Source organism: Triturus cristatus, chromosome 9, assembly GCF_964204655.1.
Source record: "Triturus cristatus chromosome 9, aTriCri1.1, whole genome shotgun sequence".
In the NCBI taxonomy this organism is placed as follows: Eukaryota; Metazoa; Chordata; class Amphibia; order Caudata; family Salamandridae; genus Triturus; species Triturus cristatus.
In genome coordinates this window covers 814147133-814173408 of record NC_140592.1, presented here as the reverse complement: position 1 = coordinate 814173408, position 26276 = coordinate 814147133, and the positions used below count along the sequence as shown (strand labels likewise).

The 26276-nt window shown below is 45.9% G+C and overlaps 1 pseudogene; it reads left to right on the top strand.

Annotated features, from left to right (window-relative positions):
• LOC146798888 (claudin-7-like) overlaps positions 1 to 25728 on the top strand; it is a 50113-nt pseudogene extending 24385 nt beyond the window's left edge.
• The last annotated feature ends 548 nt before the right edge of the window (positions 25729 to 26276 follow it).

Below are 26276 nucleotides of genomic sequence, written 5' to 3'. Positions count from 1 at the left end.
GGATTTTCTCAAGTTTAATGTCTGGATGTTGCCATATTTGATGTTTGGGGCACCAGATTTACATCCATGTATAGGCTGGGACCTTACCTCCTTCAGAGGGTCAATGTCTGTGCCTGCCTCAGTTTGAATCTTTAAAATCCAGTTTCATCTGCGGGTCACAATGTCTATGTAGTGCTGCAAAGGCGCGGTCATAGTTGATGTCCTCTCCTGTGATAGAGAGATTCCTAAAGCGGTGGAAGATCTTTTGCCTGTGTAATGCAGCAACAATGATCTTCTTGTTTCCCCCATCTGTTTCTTTTGTTGCCTTGAAGTAGTTATTCAGTCTAGCCACCCAGATGTGTCATCTGCGTGCTGCTGTCGCCAGACAACTGAGTTCACTGAAGGGTGGTTGGAGTAGCTGGTCCCACCTATTGGGTGTGATGTGCGCACCCATCTCTGTGGTTCATGGGAAACTAAAGCAAGGTTCTGCACCGGAGCATTGGGTTAGGTGGAAGCATTATCTCCTGGATGGGCTTGCCTCATAATGCTGGACTCCATGCTGATTAGTCCAGCTTTGTGGCCAGATGGTGTGAGAGACAGTCTGCCCTTTTAACATGTGCTATGTTATCAGGGTGGGTACTCTTTTGGCACTCTGGTAGTAGTGCAGTGTCCCTTGTTGGTGTTTGCACTAATACTTGTTATTGAAGGGTGAAAACATTCTTAAGGTAGCTAGAATAGATAATGTCCAGTATGATGTTGACTCTCTTGCCTCTGTGGTGGCTTTGTTGCGTCTAAGTTCACTTACTCATGTGGGTTGTATATGGTGTTGACGCTGTCTTTCTGAGCTCACAAGGGTAAAGGATTGCATTTTGTAAGTGCGAGTCGGGCCTTTGACTCGTGGCAACAGAGGCGTAGAGTAGATTTTTTCTGTTGATGGGTCAGGACACACCGCCGTGTCGCCATTGTAGAATTGAACCCCGTGGTAGCGTAGGTGCGCAAAGAATAAACTGAACGTGGGAGTGCGGGGTAAATTGGGCCAGGGCTCTCCGCATATTCTGCATCTGGCGGCCGAATGGATTGTTCCCACCCTCACATCCCTGATTAATGAGGTACTGGCCGCGGGGACTTATCCTGCCACTTGGAAGATGGCCAGCATTAAGCCTCTTCTTAAAAACCATCTTTGGAGCCGTCAGAGTTTAAAACTTATCGACCCATTTCGGGCCTTCCAATTATAGCCAAGGTCACGGAGAGGGCTATAAACTTAAGTCTGACTGACCACTTAGATAAACATGGCCTCCTTGATCGGTCCCAGCATGGCCTCCGGCATAAACACTCTACTGAATCGGCCCTAATAACTGCATCAGAGGGTATTCGGGCAGTAGTTGACGGAGGAGGGAGGGCAATTCTTGTCCTCCTTGACCTATCTGCTGCTTTCGATACCGTCAACCATGCGGTATTGGTACAGCGATTAAAAGAGGTAGGGATTACGGAACAGGCCTTGGCCCTATTATCTAGTTTTTGGACGACAGAAAGCAAAGACTAAATTGGGCTGGCCTATATTCAGGTAATTTCACCTTGCCGTGTGGCGTCCCACAAGGTTCCGCTCTTTCCCCGACCCTCTTTAATATATACGTTAGGCCATTAGCTAGAGTTGTTAGGAATCATGGTTTTACACTGGTATCTTACGCTGATGATTCACAATTGGTGATATCAGTAACGGACAATCCTGAGTTAATAGCGACCAAATTTCATGGTTGTTTAACGGATGTGATGGAATGGATGCGCTTGAGCTTCCTAAAAATAAATACCGAGAAAACAGAAGTCATGGAGTTCGGCAGCGGTCCCCCGCTGTGGAACACTCAGTGGTGGCCACCTGAGGCCGGTCAATGTCCCTCACCGGTCACTAAGGTGAGGAGCCTGGGGGTGATTTTTGATGATAAGCTGAGTATGTCAGCTCAGGTCAACAGTTTAACCTCCTCATGTTTTCTCCTGCTAAAAACACTGCGTAAAATCTTCCCCTTCATCCCTCAGGTGCTGCAGAAGACGGTGATGGCCGCTCTTTTTATGTCCAGATTGGACTATTGTAATGCTATGTTCCTGGGTATTGATAAATACCAGGTTGCAAAGATACAGTCATTACAAAATGCGGCGGTTCGTGTCATTCTGAATTTACCTAGGGAACACCCCACTTCTAAGGGAAGAAGATCATTACATTGGCTCCCGGTTCAGCAGAGAATTGAGTTTAAGGCACTCTGTCTGGTACACCGCGCACGTTTTGGCGGGGGTGCAACTGATGGAAGGGATAGGTTTAGGCATTATACCCCCTCTCGTGATCTGCGTTCAGCCAGTCTTGGCCTCATCTGCACTTCAAGATTTAGATTAGAAAGATGGGGTGGTCGCTCCTTTGCCATTTGTGCAACAAAACTCTGGAACAAGTTACCAGTGGGTATGCGACTCCAACAGAATTATGTACATTTTAGGAAGGCCCTGAAGTCCCAGCTGTTTAATATCCATTAGTACTGTTCCTCCGTCATTAACTATTCACACCTTAGCGCCAAGACGCCGTTTGGCATTCGAGCGCTTTACAAGCTTCTTTATACTTATACTTACACATCCAAGATCCTCTCTTTGATGAATAATCCCCTAGCGCCACGTTTGGCGCAAGGATAACAGTAAGCGCGCTTGGCAGTATGATGTGTACACATACATCACGCGGTACACTACAGCGAACAGTATCTCAGACCACGCAGTAGACTGCCTAAAATGGCACAGGCCTCTGTGGATCGTAAGATGGAGAACTGTCTGGCATCAGGACGATGCACTTAGAGTAGAAGACTGCTGTGCATCGTATATAGCTCTACTCAGACATGTTTATTAATTTATAGTGCAGTGCAGCAACTTTGCTGAAACGCTTTAGGGAGAGAGAGCATTGCACAGCCATCTCTGATAAGATATGGCACTGCTGTTATATTTCATAGCGCAAGCTCAAACATATGGCCGTCTCCATAGTGCAAAGGTGTGTGCGTGCTGTCTTGCATGGAGTTTGCACTGGAAGTATACCCTTCCAGTCCAAAATACTATGCACAATCAAATGTATAAACTCTGTATGTAACATAGCTCAGTGGGTTAATGATTTTGTTGCAGAGATCCTTACCTAGAATGAGATTAAATGGCATACTGAGTAATGCAGCCTTGCAGATATTGACATGTAACCTGCAAGGCATATTTTGAATCTTTGCAGGTTTTAACTCAATATTTCTTATGTAAATTGGTTTGGTAGGGAAGTAATGAATACTTATTAAGTGTCAAAAACGGTAACTTTGTGTTGTGCCCTTTTTAAATGATTATTCCAAATGGTTCCTCCAAAGTACACATTCTTACCAATATGGGTGCGGGAGTAAATAACTCACTTTTAAATCTGATTGTATCTTGTTGAATTTTGTGAAGTGAAACCAAAGAGTTCTGTTCTGAGGGAGAGAAGGTGATTTCTGGATGGGCAAAGGAGGTAAGGGTCCCGGCAAAGGGGGCACCAAGAGGCACAGGAAGGTGCTTCGGGACACATCCAGGGCATCACCGTCCTCCTGTTTATGGCCTTTGGTGGAGTCAAGCGCATCTTCAGCCTCATCTATGAGGAGCCCCGCAATGTGCTCAAGGTTTTTTATAGAAACCATAGAGTACCAGTGGGGCATATTATCAAGGACTGCGTTAAAATTATCGCCGTTTTAGCGGCAGAAAACTGTCGCTAAAGCAGCGATAATGGGCTTGATAACATGCCTTGGAAAATTCCAATAGAAGCCCATGTTGACACCAGAACATGGGCTTCTTTGGAATTCTCTGCGGCATATTATCAAGCCCATTATCGCCGCTTTAGCGAAAGCAGCGATAATTTTTAACTAAGCCCGGGCGTAGTGCTCCGCTCCGCCCACGGAGTGTACGTAGCGCTGCCTGCTTCGCGGTTTGCGAAGTAGGCGTAGCAGGCAGCGCTACGCACACGCCACGGTGAAGCAGAGTTGCCCGCCGGCCCTCATTTTAAAAAAATTTAAAGAATTTTAAAGTAAGTAATATGCCTTACATGTGGTGCGGAAAAATGCGCATGCGCGGGCGTCCGCGCATGTGCATTTGTGAGAAGAAGTTGCCGTCAACCAGGAAGAGGGAGCCCCGGGACGCCGCAGCGCAGGTAAGGCATTTTCTCTTACTTTTAAAATACTTTAACTTATTTTAAATGAGGGCGGGCGAGAGGCGGGCGGCGCGTAGTGGGGCTACACGGAGCGCGCGAGTGTGCGTAGATTTGGCCACACTACGCGATGCTCCACGTAGCCCCACTACGCCCACTACGCCCAGGGTTATTTTTAACGCCGTCCTTGATAATATGCCCCAGTGTTTGTTGCTTACACTACATCAAATTGCGTTCCATTCCCATCTTACCCAACACTGCTTCCTCGGTGCTAATGCAACCTGAATCCAGTGTTTCATTTGAGCCAGTGGTTGGCGGTGGGGCACGCAGGCAGTTTTTTGAGGAGCAGCACTTATTTTTCTCTCAACAGACTTTGAGGTAGAGAGAGAAAAACACACAAGTGGGAAAGAAGGAGAAGGAGGAAGACGGACAACCCATCATTAAGGGAGAAAGCAAACACCTGCAAGAGTGATATAAAGGGACGGAGTGTTTGGTGGTGGATTAAAGAGGCATAAGGTGGAATCGAGACTACACAACCATGATATATAGCACACTGACATTCAATAGCGCTTGCTGCAGGCTTCTGAGCAAACCTTTGCCACTATTCTTTAAAAAAAATAGGCCCTGCCTGAAGCTCAAAAGGTGTTCCCTCTGCCACTCTGGTCGCCAGTTGTCAAGGGCCTTTACCAATGACAGTTTCAATTTATATGACGAAAAAAGTGACATAGTTGAAGCTATGCACTCCAAATGCACTGGCCTTATCCTAATGTGGCAGATTCCTCGAGGGCCATCCTAATGTGGCAGATTCCTCGAGGGCCAGATCCTTCGAGCCCCCCCCCACCGCTGATCCAGGGCCGCATCAGCGGCTGAGGTCACTGACCCTCTCTCCTTGCTCTGCCATACCAATGGCTCCCTCCACAGAGGTATCATTTATTAGCAAGATGGAAGTAAAACAAGCATTCTTACATGAGTTGTGTCAGACACATTCTTTGCCACAGCACCTTCCTCCCACACAGTTAACTATGTAAACAAATGGCCGCCGCAGAGTGACAGTGTTGAGGAGAGCATTGCATCAGATTGGAAAGTGGGCCCCCGCTGCTTCATGCTTGGGCTGGTGGGCCCACGTCACTCACCCCAGTTCCCATCTACTTAAGGCTCTAAGCAAAATCAGTATTCGTGACACTGAGATCTGAAGAAACATAATCCAAGTAGTTACTTCATGGTACAATCGATTTGCAAGAAACTGAAGTACAAATAAATGACAAGTGTTTGTTTATGTCACGGTGCCCTATAAACGCCGACAGACACCAGACAGAAGAGGAAAAATAACTCGGGGGATTTTCTTTGAAGGAACTAGCAAGAGGTATTTCCCAAGACAAGTCTGGTATGTGGATTTCAGAAGAAAGCAGGTTCGTACATGGGATGGTTCTTTAGATAAACTTCTCAACAAGATACCGCAGTTTCAAAAAGTAACTTTTCGTAAGAACAGTAGATGTCAATCAGGCTCTAACACTAAAAATTAACAATGTCGTTATTTTAAAGCCTACTATTAATAATGTTTGTGTTGAATATATGTTTACGTAGATTTTTATGATCTGAAAATAGCTATACATTTTGCATAGGCCAGTACAAGCCATATCAACAGAAAAAAGTTCACAGCTAAAGGTGTTGTTCAATGGACTTGTAAAGTCTAGTTCCATTTCCTTTACTCTGCGAAGATCTCAACAGGAATCTGCTCCGTTGTTTATATGTTCTGATGGCGCCATCTTGAATGCAATACCCTCAGGCCCACAAGGAAAGCAAACTAGGGGGCTTATTTACAAGCTCCTTGCGCCACTTTTGCGTCATTTTTAACATGGGAAAGTGACGTACGGGTGGCGCAAGGGGCTTGTAAATAAGCCCCTAGGCTTTTATCTATTACTGTATTTGAGGTCACACTTGCACACATACATTTCATAGCACCAATGCAGCAGAGCAACACTAAGCACAGGAGAGAGAAGAAGCTCTCGAAGGCTTAGTGCATGGAATGCCTAATGCTGACCTCTTAGTGGGTCTTACATCATGGCTTTGTATTCTTACCAATCCCAGCTCAGCCTTTGTTATAATCTTTGCTTTTCTCCCGCTCCTGCCCTCTCTCTCTCCTTCCCTCCTACTTTTTCCCTTCCCTTGGTACGTTCCGTTTCTCCCCACTCCTTACCCACCATGGTTCTACCTTGGAATGCCACTGAGAGTGCATGATAGAATGTTGAAGATCTTCCACCTGAGGTGCTGTGGGTTGACAGTTGGGGAACTGTATGGTAATAAATCCACTTACCTACAACTGATACTGCCTTCTGGATTCATTTACTACAGCCTTTCATTCTTGTGAAGTCGATACATTGTGATCCATTAAATTGCGAAATGAAAGCAACTGCTAATATGGCAATTACAGCATTTTAAAATGGCAAAGCTCTGGTAGAGCATTAAAATATTCATTATTCTTATAGTTATATTCGTCTTCTTCTTATTATTATTAGAAAAGCAGCGTTTCTATGTATTTTTCTATAGGGAGAATGGTGAACCATTGCGAGATACTTCCGAACTCCGCTTCATCAGGATGTGATGCACATGAGGTACTTGAAGAGGCATAGGCCTTACATTTTTCACATAACTCCGAAGGGCTGATTTGGAATCCAGTGGATTTTTCTTAATTGACTAGAGACTGGATCATATTGATCTTCTCCGTCGCCACCATTAGGTAAGCTGCTGCTATTTCTGAACGTGTCGGAGTTGCGTCATAAGACGGCATGATAGGCAGAGAGAGGGCGTTCCTGTGGTCTAACCTACACCCTGTAATCACAGTAACAGCTGACAAGCAACAAGTGTTTTGAAGGGAGGAACAATTCAACAGTATGCAGATGATAGGGGTGGAAATAAAACACCTGGGCAGCTTCGGACAGGTTGGCATCCATTTTGAACGTAGGCGCTGTGACAAATTGGACTGAGTGGAACATATTGCCACTTTGGCCGACCAGATTGTGGAGGAACCAAAGTCTTTGCTGCCGTCCTCTACCACATCCCAGTTTTATTGGAGTTCTCTTTCATCAAACATGTCCATTTAGTTCCAAACTGCCAGCTTGCAGGCATTAAAGAATACCACCATCACATCAGAATTACCAAAAGAACCTTCATCCAAAACAAAATCCTCTCCAACGTCAGCAACTCCAAGGAGCTCTTCAGCATCATCCAGGAATTCACCAAACCCGCCAGCAAAACCACAGACATTACCCCCTCCCAGGACCTCTGGGACAAACTCGGAATGTACTTCCACCTAAAAATCAAGAACCTCTACGATAACTTAAACAACCAAACCCCTGACTCCGTGACCTTCCCCCCTTCCAGCAACACCAGCCAGCCCACCATCGCCTCATGGACACTGGTTACGACTGAAAAAACCACTTTGACCATGAAAGGCATCTACTCGGGGCCCCCACGGACCCCTGCTCACCGCACATTTACCACAGAACCGCCACCGCCATCGCATCAGAACTATGACACACCATCAACGCCACCTTCAGGACCGGCACCTTCCCTGACGACTGGAAACACGCCAAAGTCAGACTCCTGCTTAAGAAACCCTCAGCAGATCACACGGACCTCAAGATCTACCGACTCATCTCTCTCCTCCCCTTCACGGCAAAAGTCATTGAGAAGACGGTCAATGCTCAGCTAACTAAGTTCATCGAAGACAACTCCATCCTTGACCCCTCCCAATCCGCATTCTGCAGCAACCACAGCACAGAGACCACCCTGCTCGCTGCCACAGACGGCATCCGCACCCTCCTCGACCAAGGCCACACTGCAGCCCTGATACTCTTCGACCTGTCAGCAGCATTTGACACTGTCTCCCACCGCACACTCGCCGCCAGACTACACGACGTTGGCATACAAGGAACCACTCATTCCTCACTGGCAGAAGCCAAAGAATCAGACTACCACCCTTCCTCTCCAAACCCACAGAAATCACCTGCAGAGTACCCCAGGGATCATCACTCAGCTCAACCCTCTTCAACATCTATATGCCCCCCTGTCCAGCATCGTCAGACAGCACAGCCTCAACATAGTATCCTACGCCGACGACACCCAGCTCATCCTCTCCCTCACCAAGGACCCCACCACCACCAGACTCAACTTCCAGGAAGGAATGCAGGACGTCGCATCCTGGATGAGCAACAGCTGCCTGAAGCTCAACTCGGAGAAGACAGAAGTCCCCGTACTCTGAACCACCCCTTCAGCATGGAACAACACCTGGTGGTCCACCGCACACGGCAACCCTCTGACCCCCAAGGACCACGCCAGAAACCTCGGCATCTTACTCGGCTCCTCCCTATCCATGAACAAGCAAGTCAACGCCGTCTCGTCCAGCTGTTTCAACACCCTTTGCATCCTCCGGGAAACCTTCAAATGGATCGCCCCCAGAATCAAGGAAGTCAGTCACCCACGCACTCATAGCCAGCAGATTGAAATACAGAAATGCCCTCTACGCCGGCATCAACAAGTCTCTACTCTGCAAGCTGCAGATGATACAGAACACTGCAGCCAGACTCGTCCTCGGCATTCCCCGACATGAGCACATCAGCCAACACCTACGGAACCTCCACTGGCGCCCCGTCGAGAAGAGAGTCACCTTCAAGATACTCACCCATGCCTACAAATGCCTCCACAACCCAGAACCCCAAAACCTCAACAAGAGAATGGCCTTCAACATACACAAAAGAAACATCCGCTCCACAAACTTCACCGAAACCCTGCGCATCCGCAGAGCCAGAGCAGGGGGAAGAGCGTTCTCCTACATCGCGGCTAAGACCTGGAACGAGCTCACTGTCAACATTAGACGCGCCCCCTCCCTGAACGCCTTCAGGAAGATGCTCAAGACCTGGCTATTTGACTGGACGGAACTGCTGTCCCCTCCCCCCTGTGCCTCGAGACCCTCACGGGTGAGTAGTGCTCTTAAAACTCCCTGATTGATTGATTGATTGAAAGTGTCTGGGCATGGCACCCAGGACACTCCCGATTTCAGGGAGGACTTTTGGGCATTAAGATACATATAAAAATGAAAAAGGTGACCAGACAAGGAGAGCAAGAGGTTGAACATGAAAATAAACATTAAAGAGCAGGCGTGGGGTGGAACTAGGCTTGGGAAGATGTGAGATGTGTCTTCTTGAGACTCTGGCAATGGCCTTTGAGATTTTACCTTGGTACCCTTCCAAAAAGCTGACTATGGATGACAACTGACTCAGCATGGCAGTAGACTGTAGCAGATAGTAGAAGAGCTGCGCAGCATTGATCATTGCAACCACTGAAAAGGCCAGCAGCGAGATGGCCCACCCCCATGACACGTGAGGGAAGAAGACGATTGGTGGAGAGGCATTAGCCTGCATTGGCAGTCTGTTATCAGGACAGTGCGATGGCCGGTTGCCGGAGGAGGGTGGAAGCAGCAGCACTGTGCCCATATCCATACTTTGGGCGGCTGCCTTCCTGTAGCCAGAGCCAGAGGGAATGGGCCAACATAATCAAAACAGGAGACAGTTGGGCAGTGCAGAGAGTGTGGAAAGAGGCCTGGTGATCACTGGGCAGAAGAGACACAAAGACTTCATCGATGGTGAACTGGGAGTAGCGGCTGCCCCCTTGAAGTAGCAGTGGAGTGAGGGGGGGGTTTAAAAGACAAAAAAACAAAAAAACGCTTACCTGCCGGCTGGCCAGCCTCTCTGGCTCTTCCTGACTTCTCTGCAAGCAGGAAGCAGGGAGCAGGCTCCCCTAGGCCAATCACAATGCTGCAATACAGCATTGTGATTGGTCTGAGTGCTGCGGTCAGACAGGAAATGGGAGCCTGGGCATGTTCTCCACTCAGGCTGTAATGCAGCCTGGATGGAGAACATGCAAAGGGCGCATGACTGTTTAGCCCAGGGCTGGACTGGCCGTAGTGGGCACTGGACATTTCCCCGGTGGGCCGCCAGGCTGGGGGCCGGTTTTGGGTCCCTGGGGGCCTTTTTTGTTACCGGGCGCTGACAATATCGGCCTCCTGTCACAAAATCATCTGAAACTGGCCCTAGCAAACAGCTCGGTCGCTCCCCGTCTCCCCTGGAGGGGGGCCTGCCAAGCAGTTTGCCAGGGCCGGTTTCGGTTCCCAGTATGGCCCTTGTTAGCCAACCCCAGACGGCTGGCCAAACAGTCATATTCACTTAGAGAATGCCACGACTAACCCTGGGCGTAGTTTGTGTAGTAGCGCTACGCGTAGCTACGCAAAGTGCACTTCGTACTACGCAAGCTACGCGTAGCTACGCGAGCTGCGTAGTGCTGTAGGGAAAATGCTGTTTGCACTGATTGCACAGTGCCGGATGCTTGTCCGCACTGTGCAATCATTGCAAACGGCATCTTGCACAGTGCAAGCGGTCGTGTTCTGCTGCTCGAGTAGATTTGTACTCGAGCAGCAGTTTTCTCAACGCGGACTGGTAGTTTCTCATCGCAAGCGGTCGCGAGCATACGTTACCACTCGCAATGAGAAACCTGACCTCCCCGCGTTGAGAATCTCACCAGAAGGTTTATTTTCCACGCGCGTAAAACGGCAACTTGATGTTGCTGATCGCGAATGAGGAAAAAGTCTCGCCGGGATGTCATTTTGCTCGCTTGCGGTCGCCAACTTGACGTTGAGGACCGCGAGCAAGCAAAAAATACTCGCTACACTACGCTATGCGTTTTTGCATTGTGCAACGTGCAATTCGCATAGTGCGTAGTTGCGCAAACTACACGAGTGTAGCGTAGTACTACGCCCAAGGTTAGCCACGACTCCTCCCCCTTGCGCTGCTCAGCCCAGCCCTGCCCTGTAAAACTGCCTCAGCACAGAAAAATAAAATGATAATAACCATGCGTTATTATCATTTTATTTTTCCTTTTTTACAGGCAGTGGGGCGACACCCCTCCACCTTAGCTCAATCCCTGATAGTCAGTCACTACTGTAAAACTGGCACATGCGGGCAGCCACAGATCAGGGCTTAATTCATGCGGTCAGACCGCAGAGGTCAGAGGAAAAGACAGCCGCCTCCGACAGGATCCAAGATCTTGTCAGGGCGGCGATCGGTATCCTATCCCTACAATGGAGGCAGTGCCTGCCCACGCACCATCGCAGGGATTAGAATGTCCCTTTCCAACTGCCTTTTGATGGCGGTTCAACTGCCATGAAAAAGCAGCCAGAATGTGACTTTAGGGGCACCATACAGGGCCCATTCCCCTTGGGCTACTGCTAAGTGTCACTGGGGGCACATGCAGTGCCCCCACACATCCATACACCGTGTGCCAGGCACCACAAGGTGTCTGACATACAGTGCATGGATGTGCACAAAGTGCTTTTTTCTACTGCGAATTGTGATGCGGTCCATTTTCTGGGCCGCGGCAGAAGCCACAGTAGAACAAAACACCTTGTGACTGCCACCACAGTGGTCTGATCAAAAATTGGGCGGTCGGACTGCCACCTGCCTGTATGGCGGTCTCTGGACCACTATAATGGTAGGTGGTGGTCCGACGGTCCGGCATCCAAATCATGCCTTTACCATTTAGCTGCAGATCTTCCTCTGTATCCACTAGTCAAAGTCCACTAAAACCAGGAAAAATATTTCCCAAAAATCACAAAAAAATGCAAAAATAAAACAAATCCAATAAAGATCCACTGAAGTAATCCAAAGTATCTAGGAACCATAAAAAATCTGAAAAATTGTTTACAAAAACAGAAACCCTCCAGGAAACCCACTAAAAAGGAAATTAAAGTAAAAAGCTTTGGCTTATTATAATCCAAAATTGAATTGGTTAAAAAAAAAAAAGGAAACTCCCAATGCCCATAGGACACGTTTGCATACAAAAACCCATAAAGCAAATAAGAAAACCCACCCATAAAACAAAGTGCAATCCCCAAAAATACATCACACTTAATCATCAAAATTCAAGTAACATAACACATTTAACATAACATAACAATATATTACTAAAACAGTGTGGAAAACCCAAAACTGCAAACTAGTGAAAAAACACTTCTATTATCACATCTAAATAAACAACAACCCACAAACAACCCTATACCTACCTTCTGGACCTCCCCTCAATCACCTCCTACCCTTAGACAATCCTTAAAAATGGGCTTACTTGTTCCGTTGATCAGTAGCACCTTACCACGACTAAGTTCTAGGAAAATAGACGAAAAGCAATGCAAATAGATTACAAAATAGAAGGTAGCTGCTGGTTTTCTTTTCAAAGCTAATGGGCAGGCTGGAGGAGGAGTCCAGAATCTTCCTGGCTTTCAGTTTCATTAGTTGGAGAAGTGTTTGAAAGCAGGTCTCAGTGAGTGTTTCAATTTAACCCTTTAGTCCCTTGAAAAATAGAGAAGGCACACATTTTCTACCAGTGGTGTTTGTATATACTCCCCAAAGCCTATGTGTTATTGGAAAATGACATTGGCTCGCATGCTGCATGTGGTTATGTCATTATGTTCCTTCAGGAATGCATTTTTTCTGTTTTAACTGCAAACATTTGGCCACAGCTTGTCAGGGGGTCAGAGAGAGGACGGGTAGAGATAAACATTCAGATATGTTTGGAGAGAAAGACAAAGATCTTCCGCTCCCCCTCCTACCTAGTATGAGAAATGAATTAAGGAGAGAGCATGGACATGTGCTGGTTGACATTTCATTATCTTACTTTCGCTTTTCTTTTTCGATCTATGTTGAGAACACACATTATTGATTGAAAAATAATGTGAAACTGCTTTTGTAACCAAGTTAGATGGTTATGGAAATGTGAAACCGAATGTGCAGCTGCATGCTGTTTTTCTGTCATTAATGGGAAATCTCAGCACAGATGGATGTAACAACTACAGAATAATGTATAGGTCTGCATGTTTTCCTTGAAAAGTATGTGACTGGAGCAACAACCAAACAACAAATAACTGCTTGTGTGATTGTTGCTGAAGTCCTCGATGGCTTATGTTGAAAGAGCAAGCCACGCAAAATGAAACAAGTCCTAGGCTTTGGCCTATCTCCCAAGCAGGAAGAGTATTTAAATGCCTCCTAAGAGAGGAATTGTATTTTCCACAAATACGTATTTAATATTTAGGTCCAACAGAACTCTTTTGGAACAGAACAGGCGCCAGTATCAGCTAAGATTTTTGAGATACGTTTTTAGTCAGATTGCTGTACGCCTCACCACTTTCAAATTTCACCTGCCGCAACTGGTAATGAAAGTCCTAGAGGATTACAGAGCAGACTCAGCATATAAAATATATGTAGCAAAGATAGTTTTCCTACCGGCTGACTTAGAGGGGGCTGAAAAGGAAAATTTACAGACTTTGAGCCCATCTAAAGTGTCAGAAAGATCATGAAATAGTTAGGTTCAACTATTGGAGTTTAAACAAAATATCAGAGAAAAAATATCATGCAGACAAAATATTGTGGTAAAAATATCGAGAACAAAAATATTGTGAAAGTAAGTTTCTATACGTAGACAAAGTTTTACTATATATAAAACTGCACATCTATGCATCTTGACGTTATATATATCATCAAGGTACATAGATGTAGAGTTAAGAATAGTAAATCTACACAAACCTATTTGCACTTTAGTCCCGATAGTTTGCTCCTCGTTATTTTTGACACAATATTCTAGCCAAGGGATATTTTTGGTTCTGATATTCTGTCAGTGATCCATATATATTACTTACACAATATCAGCTATTTGCCATGCCAACGCATCTGTGATTGTGCATGATTTTAAAAAATGACAGAGGAAAATAGAGAACTATGTACATTTCCTAGATAAGCAAAAATAACATCTTGAAGATGACTGTCCTCCATTGTCTGCTATATCCAATAGTATTTAGAGAAATCCAAATGCATATACTAGACTTTGTGTGCCAGTGAAAGCCACCAAGATTGACGTACACAACTACTACAGAGCAGCATAGCTATGAAACGTTAGAGAATGGAAATGAAGGCTATGTTCTAAGCATTGGTTGCATACGGATTCTGCGAAAGCTAAGAGGGCTTTACGGTATATTAGCTGGAGGCCTATGGGCAACAGGCCAACTCTGCAATACTGCAGCCACATCATTGCACTGATGTATGGAATTAAATTCAATAGTCCAGGCTAGGTAACTGACCTCATATCCTTCATCATGCACGCACATATACAACAACCAGACTTCAGACCTCCATGAGATAGAGAGGCATTAAAGAGATGGAGAGAAGAGAATGTAAAAGGCTAAGTGTTATGTTTGAAGTCAGGATTCGATCCTTTGAAAATCGTAAGAAATATTTGACCTACCTCAGTGGAAAAGGATGAGCTGCTACCAAATTAGACACTGGGCCATGCCTCCCACTAAAAGCATGACAGTATGCAGAAACATGGCTGTATTGGCTGTATGGTCTTTTGCGGATTCCCGAGGGGCTGGGTTCGACCTAGTACGAATTGCTGACAGTGCTTGCTAAATCAGTTAGATGATGGTACATGGTTAGCTGTGAAGAACACATTGGGGAGATGACCTGCAATGAATCATCAGAGATCCTGTGGAAAGATGGTGTAAAGCATAACAAGTCAATATACAAAGAAGAGTAGTCCATACAATTAATGATAGGATGGTACGTAATGCCAGATGTTCCTGGGAACCAGACAGATTTTGAAGTAGCTGTGAAGCAAGGGTTGGCCCAGTGCATATTTGGAGGCCCTGTCCAATTGGAAGGCGGTGCTATCTGCCTTAAATCAAATAGGAGGGTTTCCAATACCAGACACTGTGAGTATCACATTAATGGACCAATGTTTAGACATGCTAGAGGCTACGACAGGAGGGGAATGGCCAGTGGGAAGAATGATCATAATGAGAAGGAGGAAAATGCACTCTCAGCACCTCTAAACATGTGCTATTGGATGGTATAGGAAACCATTACAATGGAACTATTGACTCCCTCCCTAGCTAAAGATAGAGATGACTCTTCAAGCATACTGAAGCTAGCCCATATTTACATGCCAGAAGGGAAGAGGGATATATTTTGACCCCAAGGTTAAGGGTCCTGCTTCTTGTTCAGAACCAGTGGATTACAGGTGTAATGAATGACACAAGCATACATGACCACAATACTTGAATTTTGAACCAATGATTACCTGATAGCTGGCTGAGGGAGAAAAGAGATCGGAGAAAAGAAGTGTAATTTTCTTTCAATATGGCGTCCTTTGTTTAAAGGTTACAGTATCGATTTTCACGTCCAAGACGCACTTTGCCCAATTTATTATATCATTGATGACACAATGTGATAAGCCAAGACTAAACAGAGAGTGTGATGACAGAGAAGAGCAGGAATGACATCAAGGGACTGAGGGGAGTAAACCAAAGTTGATTAAACTTGTTTCATATGAAAATATTTGCAAGACAACTTATTCAAAGTGACCCGAAAGATAGGGCGATAGGCCCGTAGTGATTAATCCAATCACTTATAGGTGACCAACCAAGATCTCACAGACGACAATGTCCCTACTCAAGCAGGAGATCAGTGTCTTTTCAGAACAACTGCACAAATTGGGCTCTTCTACAGATAATTTATCTTGTCTCTTCTGGTCACGCTATGCTGGAACTAGTAAAATGCTGCCATTTTGGTGGCATTGGCATGTGAAACATAAGTTTATTTCACATATATTGCATCAGGGATTTTGCTAGGTTGAATAAAGTATATGGACAGGAGACCTGTGCTCAATACATACTTGAGAATAAAAATATGACAAAAATATGTCATTAAATGCATTGGTTATAAAGGAAAAAGTTAATAAGTATAACAAATAAAAATAAAATGAATAAGTGCATTTGTATGTTGTAATTATGTAACTTTGCATATGTATTCAAACCCATACTAGATTCAATCATTGGTAAAGAAATATAGGTCATAGGGAAGCATTCTTATTCTAATGGACGTGAACATTGCCACGGTAGTACATAGATTTGGTTTCTGTCTCTCTGTAGGGATAAGGCAAAAGCCTTTGAAACGGCAGCTGGTCACAGGAGATGTCAGAGAACATCTTGACATCTTCAGCTTGTACACTGGGTGCCTGTGGTGAATATGTGTGAAGAATATGGGAATGCTCTGGGTAAGAGCAGACATTGCCAGAAGCCAAAGCAGGATGCAAGGCCCTTAGTATGAAGCAGTGTTTTCTCTAGGTTGGTTTTTGTGTGAACCCTGAAAGTATTTCAGCAGGTTGTTGTTGGTAACAAGTGTTTGATACGCAAACCGCTCCTTTGGTACTCACATTCCTGTTGAGACAGATTTTGACAAATATAATTTTGTGAACTTTTTTTGGTGTCAGTGGTGTGCATGGGGCAGGTGACAGTTGGATTTTCTGTACCAATTATTTTCTTTGCTCACTCCAAGGCAGCAGGACAAGATCAGCAGGTTCACCAATGTGGGGGTTAGCCCTCCCCTGGACACCAGAGTAACAAATCTGTACTGAAATGCTTAAGTACTAGAGCTAATGAAGAAAGGCACCAGAAGTTTGTTTTTCTTGGGTTCCTGGTCAAGGGGTGAAGCGGATAGTGCAGATCTTGAAAGAGCTTGCAGAAACAGCCTTTTAGCAGAAACAAATGACCTGGGGGCATATCAGCAAGGCGAGGCGATAGAATTAATTTTATCGCCTAATTAGCAAGCTCACGCTAACGCGTGAAAACTTGCGTTAGCGCAGGAATTCCTAACGCCCAGCTTTGCATCTCTAATGAGATGCAAAGTGGGCGTTCCAGACCTGACATGATAGGAGAAATGTCGCTAAGCGACATTTCTCCTATCATCAAGCCCCACGCTATGAAGCATAGCGGCAAGAAAAGTAGCAATAACCCATGTTATCGCTACTTTCCTTACGTCTGCTTCAGAACTGACTTAGCCATGATATCCTATGGAAGGTGGATATCATGGCTAAGTTTGTGGGGCCCCATCCACAAGCTAACGCCACATTGCATGAGATTATCGCTGAGTTTCCAGCGATAATCTCACGTTAGGCACTTAGCGCGAGGATTTTTATCGCTATTGAGATAAGCGTTGCTAATAGCACGCTATCTCAGCGATAAAAAAATCACGCTAGCCGGCGATAATTTTCCTAGCGCTAAGTGCGCTTAGAGATAATTATCGCCGGTTGTTGCTGATATGCCCCCGGGTGAGTTGAAATATGTTATCTCCTTCATGACTAGGAAGGCTAGTTGGCCAAAGAGGTTTCGAACACTTTGCTAGTTCTTGGCACCACTAACACACAGCTCTGTCCAGGACCATGCATATGTGCAAGCTGCATGCACTACTCCAGCTGACCTGGTTAACACACCTTTGTTGTCCTGCAGCAGTGTCAGTATCTTCAAGAACTCAGCAAGGCACACAAATGCCAATTCTATCTACTGACCTAGCAGATCATGTGGAACTAAAAAGGCACACCTATATTATTTTTTTCCTCATCAGGGAAGGAGCTGCCTCCAGGCTATATTATTTAATGCTTTGGGCCTGGTTCTCTGACAGCGACATTTTTTCAAGATGATCAGCAGCGTCCTGTTTTTTATTCTCTGCTTGTTGTTTCAAGGCGTCAGCGAGTTTGACACTGACAGGTGAATAAAGAAACATTTTTTGGATATTTGATAAGCATACAAAACTATAACATCGGCTTCGGGCTTTTCTTTTGAAAGAAGAAATATTAGTGCAAATATAGTGTATATCAAACGAGTGAATATCAAACGAAGAGCGCTGATAGACGGGTTCCACCTTTTACCCAAATGCAGTGTAATTCAGTATGCACCGTCCTGAAACGTCTCTTGGCTTAGGGCCCCCGGTGGTTTATTCTTGCAGTGGAAGAGAAGGAAACCGACAAAGAGGTGGATGGAAAATCTATATTGCTGGATTTGGGCCTTTTTGCAGGGTCTCCCCCATATTTTTGTCTTCTGTTGAAGAACCCATGTTTTGGGGCATTAGGACACTGTGAACTTTTTCCCTTCTAACCAGCGGTCAGAGCCCTGGAATTAAGCGGCAGGAGAAGGCCAAATTAAGTGGGAGGGTTGAGTAAATTATGTGGCAAGAAAAGGCAAATTATGCGTCATAATGAGGCAAATTTTGTAATAGTATTACTTCATCATTTTGGCATTTTTAAACTTGGTAACACTCTCTATTGGTTACTCCTGATTAATGGGGTAACAGTTCCTGAGAAAAACAGTGCCGGTATGGTCTGCTGTCTAAGGGGTGGATGTGGATGTGATGTAGACCAGATACTCCTGGACGGTGTTCAAAGTGCCCTCACACACCCTTGCGGGTGCAAAGCATCATCATGGGGCGGAGCTCCTCGTGGGGGTGGCGTTGCAGTCCCTCACGGGCCCTTCAAGAGGGCTCTCTGTCGGAGATCTTTTATTGGAGTAGCCGTAGTTGTGCATGCGGGTGTGTGGGGATAATGAGTGACGTGGTGAGGCTAAAAAGACCCTCTGGTACTCTAAAAAGATTTATTAGTGAGTCCGTTGGGTCTGGGTAAAATCTAACGGGGAGTAGTGTCTGAATAGCACTGTGGTGAGTAGGGGAGTAGATTGGCAATCCCACTGCTCTCAACCCTTATGTGAGGTCTAGAGTGAGAGTGAGGATGTGGAGAGGGTGGTCAACATGTTTTGCGCTGCCCGTGGTCCCTAGTGGATCCTTAGCGCTTCGTCAGGACCTTAGTGAAAAAGAGGAAAAAAATATATCGAGATAAAGGACCAGGTATGTCCTAAAATCCCATCATAAGTGGAGGGAAACACGTATTATTCGTGTCCCATACGTCGAACCTAAAGGAAAGAGGGAAGACGAAAGAGAAGCACAATGTTGGAGGTCATCGCTTTGTCCAGGGTCATGGTACAAGTCACCAGTGTGGAGAGCGAACCAGCTCAAAATCATGCTGGGGAAGTGGTTGTATCTAATGCCAGGAAGGAAATAAATAAAGGGGGCGGGGTGAGTACAACCAGGCCCTCGTTGGTGCAAGAACAAGATAAACAGTTAGCTCGAAGAACTATGCAGATCATGCACGTCTGCTAGGAATGGCAAACATGGCACATGGGTGACGGGGAGTGCGGGGCATGGTAATGCTAAGATCATGCGTGGTGACGGTGGATGGGAGCCAAACCATCGTGAAACCAGCGTAGAACAAGGTGGTATGGCGACTCAAATGAAGTCTGCGCGGTTATAGGTATAACGTGACGTCGTCAGATGGTGGGGGTGTCATAGTGCCAAAGGGTACGACCGTCAACGGAGTGTTGGTGCAGGCGTTTCTCTATGGCGAGGAGTGAGTGGAAATAGATAACGGCTGAGCTAGTAGTGCCGGTTCAGGGTGGCCGTGTCACTGTGACATGCTAAAAAGCATGAAGACAGTGAGGGAGATGGAAATCCTACCCGCGTATATGTGGATCCAGGCTCTACCGGGAAGAGACCAACTGGGGCGGGGGCAACTGCTAGAGAGAAACCGTAAGGTAGGCTCAAAATACGGACTGTATCCATGTGATATCAGACGGAATGAAAACAGACAGTTGAGTACAGATTAACGAGGTCTATGTCACCTGCTGCAAAGGGTAAGACGGGTAATAACACTGTGCTATCGGAACTTACATGAGCCTCAAGGAATGCTGGTCCGTAAACCTAAGGTGCCTCCAGGGTCGCCGGTAGCTGGTGTAGTGTGGAAGCGCATTATATGCGGACAGTGAGTTGGATAGTGGTGATCCCGGAAGTACGTCAGTTGGGTCTGTGTAGGCAACTGAAAAGGGACTAAGGTGTCCCTGGTGGTGGCGGCCATGATGGAAAGGTCGGCATCGCGCTAGTGAAAATAATGGGTTATTCCAATGTGTGGATAACTGGTTACAATGAGACTAGAGAAGTTAGTCTAAGAGTCTTGTGAAGAGAACCTGGGTAGCAGGTTCAATTTAAAAATATAGAAAAATCGGACCGAAATTCACGTCCTCATCCCAGCGTCAGGCTAGCATATACCTGGAAGCAGCCATGATGGAACAAGTCCATGGCAGGACTTGTGGACGTGTGGATCTGTAAAAAATCTCTTATCTGGTCTACATCACATCCACATCCACGAACCTCTTCTTCCCTGTTGCTCTGTTTCTTACCCCTTAAACAGCAGACCATACCGGCACTGTTGTTCTCAGGAACTGTTACCCCATTGTCTGTGTAGTTATCTCAGGAGCATTGGTACAGGACCTACTCTTTAACTTAATTTGCTCCTTGTCCCCCCCTCTCAGTGTGTTTATACTCCTGATTAATACCTGTTTAATATCCAAATATAGAAATAAGCAACAGAAAGGTGACCAGTGCAGCTTTGGAAAGGGCCTTCCACTGCGCTGCAACATGTCAAATTTTTAGTGCGTTGTGAACTGTTCGAGCTGGAAGCAAAATTTTTATTTTTTTTAATCTGCAGATTATGCAGCAGATGATGGATTAAGTGTCAAATTTGGCAAGTATACAATTATGGAAAAGTTGTAGCGGCCGCACAATTGCAAAATTCCAGTGTGAGTCTCTAGTAAATGGTACTACATGTATCCAGGACCTGTCAAATAAATGCTACTAGTGGGCTACAGGTCTCATTGTGCCACCCACCAAAGTAGCCTTTTAAAACATGTCTGAGACCTGCCACTGCCTGTGTGCAGTTTTAAACTGCCATTTCGATCAAGCAAACTAAACCTTCTGCCAGGCCTAAACCTGCTTTTTAATACTTGTAAGTCACTCCTAAGGTAGGGCCTAAAGGTTTGTAGCACAGTGTACAAGTGAATAGTAGGATAGATGATAAAATCTAAAGAAGAAACTTATTAGAACAGCTCACAGAGGGGCTGTAATGACGGAGTACCTTAGAGCTAATGCAGTACCAGTAAAAGTCTACTATCATTGGTGTGCAGTGTATTGGAATGAATGCGGGACTGAATACACAAAAATTGGGAGACACCACATCCTCATGTTTGCTTCTGCCCCTTACAAATCTAGCTTAATCCACTGGCAATGAGACATGTTGGTATTCACTAATTAAGGTCTTACATATGGCTTATGTTTTTTTAATATGTGCCATGTGGGCTCCGAATAAACAGAAGCATACACCACCTTTGACTCATTTGTAAACTCAGATGACCGAATAGAACTTCATACAGGTAAAGGACAGAGGGATTGTAATGCCAGATGGACCCTATGAGCCTGGACAAGGGGTAAGTGTGGTGAGTAATTAGGGGCGCACTAGCAACAGATGGAGGGAGTAGCCATCACAGGCAGTCATCTTAGTCTAGACTGATGTTGAAGGACAACCAGCATAAGTGTGAACCCCTGGGTATTTGGCCAGCGCATCGGTGAACATCCCCTTATGGTCCACAATGGCCTGGACATTGATGGACTACTTGTGATTTTGGTTCCTGTAGAAATGGAATGTTGCTGATGGGGGAACCAGTTGCACATGTGTGCAGTCCATGCCACCCAACACATGTGGGAAACCGGAAATGACATGGAAGCCTTGCTTGATCTCCAGCTGCAGATGTTGGTTGTTGGGGAAGAGGAGGTACTGTGGTGTTAGGCGGATAATGGCATCCAGGAGAGAGGGTAGAAAAGCAGAGAAAGATGGTTGGTAGATTCCTACCACTTTGGCTGTTGTGATCTGGAATGCACCAGATGCCAACATGTGTAGGACAGCCATGAGCTTCACCTGCGGAGGGATGTTGGTGGCCCTGGGATTTGGTGACTGGAGCCTTGACGCTATCTGGTGTAGCAGTAGGACAATGGACTCCCTGCTGAGCCGGTAGTAGGTGATGACCTCATCCTCCCTGAGATCAATTAGGGTAGTCCGCTCCCTTGTCCTGTGCTGCCTTTGTGGTGGTGAAGGGGAGAGGGGTGGGTGCCATCTCCTTGCATGTCCCAGCTGCAAAATAAGCACCTCCACAGTACTCTTCTCTCTGGCTTCACTTTATATACCAATTCCAATGCATAATTTCCAATGCGTTGGCTTCAGAGGAACAGGATTTTTGAGCGAATTGGGCTGCTGCGTGACACTAGCCAGCGATGCGCCACTTTTCTAAAAACTCATAAATATCCATGCATCTGTTTTACTGTGGAAATTACGATGGAACGCCTACCTTGCAAATAGTTACTTACGCGATGCAGCCGGTTCCCACTCAGGTTCATTTTGACACAGGACTCCAAAAAGTGACGCATTTTGGGTAGGGGAATGCTCTTTGCTGCTTTTGTGGATCTGCAATCCGCTTTCGACCTTGTGCCAAGAGCAAAATTATGGGAGGTCCTATTGAGACTGGGGATGCCTAAAGAGTTAGTCGCCCTCGTGGTTAGACTCCACGAATCAACGTATGCTCAGGTTCGTTGGGGGAAACCGGGCGAGGTTACAAAGAAATTTGAGGTAGGAAAGGGCGTCCGGCAAGGGTGTGTGCTGGCACCAACCCTGTATTCTTTATTTATCAACGGGGTAGTGCAGTATTTTTTTAACCAACCAACGGACGTGCCGATGCTCGCCGGCCAAAAGGTGCCCCTGCTCATGTTCGCGGATGACGCACTGATATTATCCAAGATGAGACAGGGGTTGCAGTTAGCTCTGTCTCGTTTTGAGGAATTTTGCTGCGAACATGAGCTTGTGGTTAACGTAGGGAAGACTAAATTTATGGTGTGCTCCATGGGTCCAAGCCAGTTAAAGCACGAGTCCTTATGGGTGGGAAACCTCTAGAGCAGACAAAAGTCTTCACCTATTTGGGTGTCACTTTTAGCGATAAATTGAGCTGGGATCCACAAGTTAAGATCCTCGCACTGAAACATACTCAATTAGCGGGAGCATAGACCAAGGAACACAGGCTATCATTAACTAAGCCAATAGCTCCAGTGGTCAAAATTTACACGACTAAAATCATTCCCGCTATTTTATATGGTGCTGAAATCTGGGGGTTTTGTAACCTGACCCAATTGTCCACAGCCCAGAACAAATTTATGAGATCGGTTATGGGCCTGCCCCAATTGACCCCCCGTACTCCACTGCTGTTTGACTTAGGCTGTCATAGTATTGAGGACACTGCCCATTATAGGCCGTTGGCCTTCTGGAGGTATCTCTGGATCACTCCAGAGCTCCATTTCTTTGCTAGGGCATTGTCCGAAGTAAGGGGATTGGATCGCCTGCATAGGATCCCATGGCTGATTGGCATAAAATCTCTCCTTATTGACATGGGGATGAGGGAATTTTGGGAGAGACCTGAATCGGTGGAATTTCCTTCAAAAGAATCCTATCGAGCAGCATATTGGGAGCTAATTAAAATAAGGAAGTTCTCCTCTGTCATTAGTCCTACTCTGTCAAGAGATTTTTTAGATCTAAAAGATGAACCCTGCTTGGAAAGCTGTTGGGAACTTATCTCAAAGCCATTAGACCACAAGCTTTACCACCAATTCAGAGTTGGGTCATTGCCACTCCGGAATTTTACATGTAAGTGGCAACCAGGAATTGGTGATAAGTGCCGATTTTGCCCGGATCATACTGAAGATATTGACCATCTCCTATTTGTATGTCCGGTCTATCACAAACCTCGTAGCTTGTGGCTAAAACCAGTATGTCGGTCCTTAGGAACTAGCTCTGCGATGGCCGCTAAGAGGCTGCTGAAATCTGGCTACAATGAGATTGCAGAAATAGGAGTTGCTAAGTTCCTGAGTTGGGGATGGGTGTTGCGGATGAAAAACGTGGGGCCCTAATAGCTAAGATATTTCCCCTTGGGGTATCGAACGAACTACGTGGAATTATGTATTTTTATGTTTTTTTTACGATGTGCTCAAAGTCTTGTGCGTGGGATATATTTAATCTTGTATTAGGAACTGTTTTAATATGTAAATATAGTTTTTTTTTTTTTTAAACCTTACTGAGAAACTTGTAAACCAGTCTTAGGTCTTGGTATGGTATATATGTGGCTGCATCTAATTTTAATATACTGACTGTTTTGTCTTTTAAGATGAATAATCGCAATAAAGACTTTTTTAAATTGAATTGACACAGGACTCCAAAAAGTGACGCATCATCCAAGATACGTCACCTTGTAAATATGGAGAACTGAAAACGCTGGCATAGCATCAAACATTTTGATGCATTGGAGGTGCAATCTCCTTGTAAATAAGCCCCATGGTATTTTCACAAACTTATAAATGTAGGGGAAATTGTCCTAATGTGCTGTTTCCTATCACTTGGGACACCTGCAAGGTGTCAAATTGGGGTAAAACATATATGCTTAGTTTCAATTTGCAGGTCCCAACACACTACATCCATATCTTATGGGAAGTCATGATTTATCATATTCCCTGACTCTGCTCTTAATTAGTTTCAAGACTTTTGTCCCCCCAACAGGTCAAGTTAATTACTCTTTTCTCAAGCAGAGGGAAAAAAAGACACAAATGGAGCAACTATAAGTGATTGTTTCAGTTCCTGGGTGACGAAAGGGGTATGGAGGAAATCTGCATCTGATAATTAGCTTGTCACACTGCACCTGGACTATTACTGCCCAGGCCCACTAGAACAAAGGGAGAGGGTCATATCTCTGGAATCAACACAGTAGGCCTATGCAAAGTGTCTCCTCCATCACTAGGGGAGCACCAGGAATGAGGCAGAGGAGAAGACTAGCACAGGGAGCCAGAAAGTACAGCTCCCTGCCAGAGGCACTCCTTTAGAGGTCAGGGGACATGCTGAAAATGCTCCTAGACGCTAGACCTTGCCTCAAAGAGGAAAACATGCCCAAGAAAGGAATGCAGGAAGTTAATCCAGACCCGAAAGAGAAAGGGAGGAGGCGCTGGTTGGAGAGAGGCTCAGAGCAGAAGAGTGCAGCGGATCCAGGCAAGGAAATAGAGACTGGAGTGGGAGAGGGGTGCACCAGCAGCAGAAGAGGCCTGGAGCCAGGAAGAACCACGGCAAACTTGGGATTGAAGATGTTGGCTTTGTGTTGATGGGCCGTATCGGACTGAAAGAGGCAACTGTCCTGCTCCAGCAGCAGATGAGCATCTATTCGGGGGAAGCATAATCATGGCCCTAGCCGTGTACCAGGGGCTGTGGATGAGCAGCGCCATCCAGAGCACGGATCAGATGCAGTGCAAGGTATATGGCAGCATACTCAACCTTCCCGCTTCTCTACAGGCCATGCTAGCTCTGACGGTGGTTTCCATTGTGGCGGTCGCTTTGGGCATCAGCATCTCCAGCCATAGGCATGGAATGCGCAAAGTGTGGTGGAGATGACTAGGTGAAGAAGGCACGTATCGCCATGACTGGGGGCATCGTTTTCCTGCTGGGAGGTCTGGCTGCTCTGATTGCATGTTCATAGTACAGCAACAAGATTGTGCAGGACTTCTAGAACCTGGAACACACAGCATGTGTTTGGAGCTGCAATCCACATTGACTGGGCAGGGTCTTTGCTGGTGGTCCTTGATGGTGCTCTGCTTGCTTGCTCTTGCCCAAGGAGGTCTAGGTCCAATGGCTGCGAGTACCCAAAATTAAAGGACGACTTCAGTGCTGATGGCTGGGAATATGTATAAGACATGCCAGACAACAATCATCAAATACTACCAGTGACCAAAATGCCCTCTCTTCTTGAACTCTGTAGAACTGATCAGTTGGTACAAACTGAATTAAGTCCTCTTTGTATCAGGCAGGCAGATAAAGCATTCCATTGTAAACTGGGCAAGGGGTTCAGGTCTTCTGTAGCACACACTTCATCGCCTTAATTTCCCAAAGTGGCCTTGGTCCCTGGGTGACGCTTTATTTAGTAATCATTAACGCTGTCCTCATTTTAAATTGTCTTCAGTCCTTCAAGCGCTTGAGCCACACAAAAGCAAACAGAATCACAGGCCTCATACTCCTTGTTAGGGAGAAGGAATGCATAAGCAGGTCCACTTTGGGAAATGGACCCGGGCTTGATGCTCAGGCATATCCAGTTTGGGGGAAGGTCACTGGCTGCAGGCCTGGTTGAATACCTTTGTCACTAATTTGTGTAGGGAGTAGGGGGGAGGCGTGGGTTCACATGTAAAGCAATTGCCTTGCGGACCATAGGGTTCTTTGAAATCTGATTTTATTAAAAGTTGGG